Genomic DNA, 10,056 nt, shown 5'->3' with positions numbered 1-10,056 from the left:
GAGTCCGTACCGTCCCGTCCCCCTCAACAGCAGGGTTGGTGGCTTGTTCCCAGGCTCGGCTTAGGGTTGGGTCTTCCCGTTGCTCACGTAAGAAGTCCCCGTCGCGCTCTAACTCTACCTGGGCGTCCTCCACCGAACGGGGTCTGTCTCCCGGACAACTCGCAGGGGTTTCCGCCGTCGAGGAGGTCCCCTCGCCGGGGTCATCCCTTAGCCTGCTCCCAAGCAGCCCCGTTCCCGGTGCTATAGTCCTGTCTGGTCGGGGCTTGGGTGGCTGATATCTCAGGAGGACCTCTCCGAAGCCGGGCCAATCTCGTCCCAACACCACCGGGTAGGCCAGCCTAGGGGCCACTCCTACTCGGAGACCCTCCTCTCGGCCGCCTACTCCCATCTTGACCCAGGCTGTGGGATACTGGCGGATGTCTCCATGCACACACTGCAGGTAGATCGGGGGCCCCGAAAGATTGAGGTTCGGGACCAGCCCCTCTCGTATGAGGGTCTGACTACACCCTGAATCTACGAGGGCATTGGTGGGATTCCCTTCAACCTGGACCGGGACAATCAACTTTCTTACCCCGTTCTTCCGTGCCCGTTGTCCGGCCATCCAGGCCTGCCCATAGCTGCAGTCCATAAAAGGGCAATCTCGCCGGAAATGGCCCTCTTGACCGCAGCCCCAGCACCTCTCTCGGGATTCGGTCGGGCTTGGGCCTCCTCCGGGGGGGCCTGTTCGCTCCGAGGGCTGTCGCTCCCTCCGAGTCGCCATCGGTAATAACTTAGGTCGGGGTTCCGGGTTGGGGGGTAGCTGGTGTCAATGGCTGTTGCCTGCCAGTGGTCCGAAGGCTCCCGCCCCACGGGAGTTCCCCTTCCCTGCGCCGCCCTTGCAACCAAGGCTTCCAGCCGCTCGGGGTGGCGCCTCTGCCCCCTCTGCCGACAAGTAATCCTCCATTAAGGCCACTGCTGCGGAGAGGGTGGCCGGTCGATGCCGTCGCACCCAGGCCCTCCCTCCCGGGGGTAGGATCTGGGTGAACTGCTCTAAGGCTACCAGCTCCGCCACCTGGGGTCCCGTCAGGCCTTCTGGGTCCAACCATCTCCAGCAGTGGTCCCGGATGCGTTGGGCCACGGCGCGGGGTCGGGCCCCCGGAGGATATTGTTCCTTACGGAGCCGCTGTCGGTACGTCTCTGGGCTAATGCCGGTATGGTCTAGGATGGCCGCCTTGACTCGGGCGTACTCGAGTGCTTCCCGGGGGTCGAGGCTCCAGTATGCGGCCTGAGCCTGCCCCGTCAAATAAGGGGCTAGTAACGTGGCCCAATGTTCTGAGGGCCACCGGGCAGCGGTCGCCACCCGTTCAAATGTCACCAGATAGGCCTCTGGGTCGTCCTCGGGCCCCATCTTGGTGAGGCGTATCGGTAGTGCCTCTGGGGTATCCCCCAGTCCGGTTCCCATGGGGGCGGCAGGGGTGCCTCCTGCCGGCCGTAATAGTGCGGCCATCTGCTGCACCAAATGTTCCTGCTGCACCCGCTGCTGGGTGGCCAACTCTCGGAGGAGCTGCTGCTGATTCTCTTGGTGCTGAGTCATCATCAGCTGCTGCTGAGTGGTCATTTGCTGCAGTATTTGCACCTGCTGCTGGTGCTGCTGGGCCGACTGCTCCTGCTGCTTCTCTAGCAGCCATTTTAATAACTTCTCCGCCTCCATGTTGGGGTTCAGCGGGTTATTCCCAGTTCAATCCCCACTCTCTGGACCCCTTTGGTAGGTCCGGGTCTGTACCCACAATCGGGGTCGACCGTCTGTCTGCGCAAGATGCTGCTCTGGGCAATAGTCCGCAGTCTTGGCGCTGGCCCCTCGTATCAGGGGCGGACCGCTATACCTGCATTCTCCACCACGTGTGACGGGTCGGTAGCTCACCGCTGTGGCGCCTCCTCCTGGCCGCTTCGGGGAATTAGTTTTGCGCCAGTAGAGCGCCCTCTGTGGGCAGCGTTCCGCCTGTCGTCTCGCCTTTGTGGGGTGCACGGACTTGCGTTGCTCCCGACGTCGGCGTCCTCTTCCGGAGCACTGCCCTCCGACAGTGTCCCTTTGTCCAATCACACCCCCTTTCGGGGGGGGGGGTAAACAACAGCCCCACACCTTCAAGTCCAATCCCCACAGTCTAGGATGTGGTGTGGTTCTGACCGGCCGTTCCCTGCGGCCTGTGGCTGTGCGTGGGGTAGCACAGCAAACAAAGGGGGAAAAAGGGTGGGGGGGGACTCAGGCCCGCCCACTACTCTGAGTCCCGGTCCAGAGGCCCTCGTGTGACAGTCTCACTGTCTTCCTTCTCCTTCCTCCTCTGACTATTCCTCTGGACCGCTTCCCCAACAGCCCTTAGCTACGCTAGGCCTCCTCCTCCCAGGCCTGCCGCCTAGCAGGCTATGGAATAGGGCCTTCTCCCTCTCTCTCAGGCTGGCCTGCACTGCGCTGTCCGTGGTGCTGGCCTCCCAGCTCTGGAGATAGACCTTCCCCTCTGAAGGTCTGGGACAGACTGACTGCTCCTGCTCTGGGCAGCCTTTTATATGGCTAAGCTGGGCCCTGATTGGCTGGCTCCACTCTGCCTTCTTATTGGCTCCCAGTAAGCCCTCTCCTGATTGGCTGCGCGTCTACGCAGGCGCCTAGGCCTGCCGCAGCCCAGTCTCTCTAGGTGGGGGGTTAATCGCCCCACCACACAGGGGCTTTGTACCAGCTCTGCCATATCTTACAGGGTATTGTGGGGAGAAATACAGCAGTGATTGTGAGGAGCTCAGGAACTTTCCTGGTGAAGGCCAGGGGAGTAGATAGAAGCCTTTATGCACCAAGAACTAGTCAGCGATTAAATGGGAGGAAATCATAAGTTGCTCATGGAGAATTTACTGAAAGGAAAATCATTCGCTCAGCCCATTATTATTAGAGCTACAGCATTAGGGCCAGATTTTTAAAGAGATTTATTTTGAAATCAATGTAAGTGAGTTGCCTGCTCAGGTGCTCTTGACAGTCCCACAAGGCGCCTATCTGTATCTTTAGGTGCCTAAATCCCTTTGTAAATCTGGCCCTTACTGCTTACCTTGTCATAGATGACAGGGCAGGTTAGACATTCTGCATCAGGCAGGCTGCATCCTGCTGGTCACCATGTTATCTGGCGCTCCCCCAGAATGCAGCACGTGAAGCAGTGAAAAGCCTGATTTCCTGCAGGTGGGCGATGCAACAGACACAATTAATTAACAGACTTCCATGATTATCCTATTGTTCAACACTCCACACTGTTAACAGCCAGTGCCAGACCCAACAGCTTCCTCCCCCTTTGCTAGACATGTAGAAAAACAAATTGGGAATAAGCATGTCCTGCAAGCTTGAGCATTTGCGAATGGAAGCAATTTGCTGCATGTCGCCCGTCAGCATCCCCAGCGGCAGACATAGGGTGTGTGCATGTGTAGAGGTTGGGGAAAAAATCACATTTTTCTCAAAAATGCAGAAGATTTTGTGGTTTCACTTGGTGTCCCCCCTCATCCTGGGACAGTGAAAGCCCATCACTAGAGCTGAGAAGGCGCTCCCAACCACTCAGGGGAGCTGGGATGACCCCAAGCCCCTATCTCCCAGCTAGTGGTGCTGCACCATAAGGCTGGGTCTATGCTAGGAATGGGGCTGGTTCACAAACAGCTCCCCTCCCTCCAAGAACTCTTCTTTGGCTGCTGATGCGGACAGGAGCCTAGATTCACAAGGGCACTTGGGCTGTGGCACCGTGATGCTCAGCATCACATCACCTAACTTAAGAACCTAGAAAATCACAGGAACAATACTGCAATTCACCCAGCCTGAGTTAGGCACCTAGGCTCCTATACAACCAATGGGGAGAGACAGGAACTCCAGACTTGGATCCACAAAAGCCAATGCTCTAGGCAGAGAGCCGCCTAAGCCAGCCAATGGGAGATGCTGACCGGTGGCAGAGGGGGTGTTTAGCCCCAGCCCTCCTACAGAAATAGACACCTGTGTCTAGGCAGCAGGGAGGCAGTTAGGTCTGCTAGTAACCCACAACCAGGAACCCTGCCTGGGGGAGTCAGGTGGCTTATGTGTTTCTTGTGCGAATGAACCAGACTGGCACCTTACAGCAAGGGGAGGGGGAAATGCCCATCTTAGCACCCACCAGGCAGAAAAGGGATTTGAACAGGGGTCACCCCTCTTGCAGGGGAGTGCTCTACTCATGGAACTATAGGATAGCAGGATGTGGGGCTCCCTCTGTCTGTCCTGGTGAAGCTATTGCCCTGGGAACCAATAATTAAAGAGTCATTAGAGCAGGGAGACTAAATCCTGGGCTCCCAAGAAGGGACCAGGGATGGATTAAGGCAGGGGCTGTAGGAGCTGCATCCCAGAGCCCCAGCTCTACGGCCTCTGGTAAGGGAGGAGGCAGCTCCGCACACTGCCCCTGCCCCTAGGACTGTCCCCACAGCTCCCGTTGGCTGGGAACCAGTCAATGGGAGCTACGGGGGCAGCACTTGTGGGCAAGGGCAGTGCACAGAGACCCACTGACCCCTCCCCCTGGGGGCCGCAGAGACATGCTAGCAGCCAGCCGCCTCCAGGAGCAGCATGGGGCCACAGCATGCAGGGAGCCTGCCTGAACCCTGCTGCACCGCCAGCTGGGAGCTGCCTGCGATAAGCGCCTCCCAACCGGAGCCTGCACCTCACACCCCCTCCCCCAGATCAGAATCCCCCTCCTGCACCCAAAATTCCTCCCAGACCCTGCACCCCCTCCTGCACTCCAATCCCCTGCCCCAGGCCCCTCCTGCACCAAACTCCCTCCCAGGAAAAAGACTTGCATACAGGGGCCTCACAAAATCTAATAGCCCCGGGCCCAGAGGAGAGTTAATCCGGCCCTGGCCCTGAGGTTGGGACTCACACTCCTGCACCACCACTGGGAGCATCCCAGTAAGGTTATCCAAGTCTACCTTGTCATTTCCCTTCCCTCTCCCCAGTGAAGTTTCCTGTTTAAAACCCTCTGGTCACTGTGCTTGCAACTGGGGAATAAATTGCCTGGCAATGGCACCAGAGTGATATACACATTTGTAGGTTACGAGGTTACCCAGTGGAGGCTCAAACCTAAGTATTAGAAGAAAGCCTAGAAAGTGAGATCCTGGCCCTGGATTGTGTGCAGAAGGGCTGCAGCAGCACTGCAGTATCAGTCTCACCAAGGCCCAATCCCTCCTCCTCCTGCCTCCTCCCATTTCTGCACCCAAGGGTCACATGAGCTCTTTTTGCCCCAGCGTCGCACAGGGAGCTCATTCGAGGTGTTTGTCCTCTGTGACCCCTGAAGCCTTTCCAGAGGCCCTGCTTCCCAGGATCTCGCTCAGGCCATGGAGATGTCAGCTGCAGAGCCTTCCTGTGGCTCTCAGCCATCACTTTGTTGATTCTTACCTGGAGAAACGGATTTGTGTGAGAAATCGATTGGGGCTCCTGGCCCATGTTCATTAGCCTTAAAAACAGCTACATCCAGTGAAACCCAGGATGTCATAAGCAATTTCCCTCCCCCCTTTATTTGACATTATGAGGGCCAGTGTTCTGCAATTTCGTATTTGCCAGTCATGCTCCCTGCACACGCAGAGCTCACGCCCTGACTCCAGTCACCTGTTCCCCTCACACAGGCAACTGATGGCAGATGATGGCCAAGCCAGGAGAACAGCACACTGGAGTCCAGATCCTCTGTGCACATCCCACAGTGGAATTTTACCCAGCGAGTTAAGTCTCCATGTCCTTACACTGGGACAAATCCTGAAGTCTGTATTCAGACAAACAGGCAGCCACTGGGGTGAGAGGACATTTATCCAGCGAAGGTGGGTAAGAACTTCAGGATTTGGACCTGGCTGTGCATCCCTGGGGATGGAGAAGGGTCCCACCACAACAGTCTTTCCCACATTGCTCTCCCCATGGCCAGTCAGTGACGTCTCCATTTGAACCACTCATTGTCAGTCAATGCTACAATTGGAGCAGAGTGAAAGAACCAGTACGGAGAGGTGCAGATTGCAGGCAAAGCCATGGTTCACTGCCCAAGTTCTGCTCCCACCCCGACCTCCACACACTCCTGATGGGATTCACGGCTCATCATGCACCTCCTTGCAATATGACCATCTTTCTCTCTCCTGAGGGCTTTGCACATAGTCATCAGCTCACACACCACGACCTGCTTCTCTGAATCAGACTCCAGCCAATGGCCCAGCAAGCCTCAGATGTCAGTGCAGAAGGCCTGTTAACTATGATGATGGAGCAAACAGCATCTGTAGTATTTTTTATGGTTCTGGTAAGTGGTAATGGAAATCACGGCAGGCCCATGGGCACTCTGGTGCCCCCACAATCTCCATGGGCTATGGAACCTAGCACTGATTCCTTCAATGTGCATGACCTTTCCTGCAGCAGCTCCCCACAATCCCTAGAAGTGTGCCCATCTGACACGACCAGCTCTCCAGGCCAACTGTTCCATGAGCGAGATGCTGATACCCTGGTTCATGCTGAAGTCAGTGTGACTGCTCAAGGACTTTGGTACTAGGCAGCACAAGTAAAGCCATCAGACGCTGGCCCAGAAGAAAAGCCTGCTAAATACTATACATAGACTTGAGGCAGTGATCACCATCCCGTTTCCTAACGGACTCTCCTCAACACATTTTCCATGGTGCAAAAAAACCCCACTCTGCCTTTTCAGTGTATTGTCCTGGCAAACCAGCCAGCCACTGGTGCCAGCATGAGACTGCATTGACATCAGCGTGTCAGCTGCTAGCAGTGTCCTCTCCTTTCTTTGCATCTCTCTTGGGTGCTCTCCCAGTTATGAAACAGAGTCAAAGCTGATCCCCAAATTGTGCCGGGATCAGGATATTTCTGAGGCTAACTGGGCCATACTGTCTTGGATCCTGAGCTTTGTCTGTGAGGGTTTTACTGCAGTGTTTGCACAGAATGTACATTCCAGGGAGCTGTTATGGATCTCTGACCTGGTGTCTCATGGGAGACCAGCCAGGATCTAGCCAGTGACAATTGCCTCTATCTATACATTCAGCAGAGCCCACAGCCCATCCTCGTTGTAGGGGGACAAGCTGCTTGCCAAAGAGCGCCTCCAGCTCATTCACTACACTGGCATCTCATAGTGCCTCCAGCAGCAAGCTCTGGTCTGTGGCTGCGCAGGTGTTGGATGAGGAGTTTGGGCTGAATTAACACGTGAGCTGCCACTCTGGACTCTTTCCCCAGCAAGATGGATAACCCCCCAGCTTGAAAGGAAACCCGGCTGCTCTGCAGGAAGTGTTCAGTGCAGTGACTGCACCTCAGACAAGCCAAAGCAGCCGCAGTTCTCATTGAGATGGAGGAACTGAACCTGGAGACAGTCCCACCACTCTCCCGTAGTGCAGTCAGGACTGCATGCTTGCTTGAGGCTGTGGACTCATCCACCATCACAGCATGCCCTGCCCCCTTCTCCTGTGTAATTGTGATGCCTTTTCTCTTTGCATCCTACCAAAATATGTAGTGATGCCCTCAGGCACCCTCTGATGGAAGAACTCACCCCTGGAGGAAGCTGCTCAGTTCTGTACATCAGTGCAAGCAGGCAAAGCTCTGAGGCCGTCTAACAGCACCATTTTGTGTGCTCTGTGGCGAATTTGGCAGGTGCTTCCCGGTTGGCAGATGTACTCTGGGACACTGTGTTTGCGGGCTAGTTTGGCTGCTTCTTCAAGTGCTTCCAGCTGGAGAATGTGCCTCCCATAGCTTGTGTTTGCAAATCTGGTTTTGTGGGGCCACCTGGAGCACCGACCTGCTAAGTAAAGAGATTCCACGGTTCGCCTGCTCCACAAACACAGACTCTCTGAGCTTTGCTTCTTTCCCTCTTTCTGCAGAGAACAATCTGCCTTCCCCTTCTTAGTGATGGGGCAAGGGCCGTCGGATTGCTGCTGCACATGTTGGTGGCGAGCCCAACAGTCCCGGCACCTGCTCCAGAAAATGGAATCTGTAGCACATAAGGAGGCATAGGTTACACACACACACACACACACACACACACACACACACACACACACACACACACACACACACACACACCTCTATTTACTGCCTTTTGCTCACAATCTCCCTGCTGAGCTTTATATTCCAGAGGATGCTCCATGCTCTCAAGGAAACTCATATTTTGGGGAAGGCAAGCTGAGGTCTCCTCCTGGCAATTAGAAACACAGAGCAGACAAATTAACCATGATAAAAACATGAAAGTAACAAGCCTTTGTCCACCCTAGATGTGGAGGTGCCCAGCTGTGGCTGATCCATCTGCTCAGCTCTGTTTAGTGCTAGGAACTCACTCGTTACACACCTATGTGAGACAGATATTGAGAAAACAGAACTAGTTAGTCAAACTGAATGAACTTCACTAGGGCACAGCTATTGTGGTCTGCACCATTTCCACTGTTGCCATATTCCCAGATCATCCCATTGTTAGATTGTTTTATTGCTAGTCTTCTTAGCGATACTCTTGCCTAGCTGAATGCTCCCTGCACCTCTTGCTGGGGCTTAACAGAGGGCTGGTGATTGCCAGTTAGGCTAGTGGTGTGGCTATTTACTGTACAACTTGTCTTCTATTTACTCTACAACTTGAGTTGTATGCTGGTGGGAGAGAGAGGAGTTACTTTTCATGACTGTGATGGGGTGTACTCCCTAAACCAGCCCCCAGAGAGCTGAATGAGGCCAGGTGGGGCCAGTCAACCAATTAAGCAACAAAGGAGGGGGATTTAGGTGTGTGGAGAGAATGGGCCCCACCCCTTCCACCCAAGGCCCCATCCCTTCCGCGCCACCGGCCTCCCTGCCAGTCCTGGAGCGCTGGGAGGGCGGGCAGCGTGGCTGCAACCCCCCACCCCTGGAGCACCAGGAGGGTGGGTGGTGCAGGCACAGCCAGAGTCAGGGCCATGGAGACTGGAGCCATGCTGAGCAGGAAGCAGGGGAGGCCTAGGGGTGGAGCATGGGCAGGGCCACGCCTGGCTGCTTGGGGGGGCACAACCTCCCCCCAGCCTATGCTACCCGCCATCCATGGTGGAGAGCCTTGATTAGGAGGAAGCTCACCTGTGAGGGAACAGGCGTGGCTTCTATAAAGCCAGGAGGCTGGAATAGTGTAGGAAGCAGCAGGGAGGAAGCCTGAGCTAAGGGAGAAGGAGCCCAGTAGGAGGGTGTCCAGGGGTGAGAGCAGTAAGGTGGTGAGATGCTGACCATAACTGTTCACTGCAGGCCCCTGGACTGGAACCTGGAGCAGAGGGTGGGCCTGGGTTCCCCTCCCAGCCACTGCCGCATGGTATTGCTGCGGGAAGTGGATACAAAGACTGTTGGAGTCACTGCTGGAGTGACATAGTGCAGCGGGCGGACGGACTGCCTGACGTTGCTTGTGGAGAGAGACCTAGAAAGATCACCCTGGAGTGGAAACCTTTGAGTGGCCTGGCTGAGTCACCGAGGAGAAGCTGCAGCTCCTGGAGTGAAACAGGGGCTACAGAGTGAGAAAGAGACAGGGTGCAACCACAGGAAGGGATATCGACCTTGCAGAGCTAATCCCCACAACCGCCAGGAGGAGCCACCATCCAGCAGTGAGTAGAGCAGCCCATCACAATGACCCATCTGCTCCCTACATGGGCTGGGACAGCCCACAATGGGGCCAGTTGCTGGGGTGTTTGGGGTAATACAGCTCCTGTGCATGAGAGTTGAGGGGGAAACTGCCAACTTACTTCATGCAGACCCCTGTTTGGCTGGCGCTGACTTTCAGATGCTACTGACCTGGGCCCTGTTCAGACTGATGCCTCATGGGTGGAAACTGAAGCCATGTGGTTCCGCTGCTCTCTGGTTTGTGGGGCGGTTGGTTTGTATTAAGGAGGCGTGTGTGGAATTGACACTGGGAGTGGCTCTGTGGGCTGTGTCTGTGCACTGAGCTGTTAATTAGCAGGCGTGCCAGGTTTCAGTGTCTCCCAGGACTATGAGAAATCACCTCATGCTAAATGGAACACCCTTGAATTCCACTGCACCGGGGCCTGGACATTGACTAATAGGGTCTCCAAGAGGTGCTAATT

Source organism: Chrysemys picta, chromosome 12 (genome assembly GCF_011386835.1).
Source record: "Chrysemys picta bellii isolate R12L10 chromosome 12, ASM1138683v2, whole genome shotgun sequence".
Classification (NCBI taxonomy): Eukaryota; Metazoa; Chordata; order Testudines; family Emydidae; genus Chrysemys; species Chrysemys picta.
The sequence above is the reverse complement of the archived record's forward strand: the minus strand, read 5'-3'. Positions refer to the sequence as shown.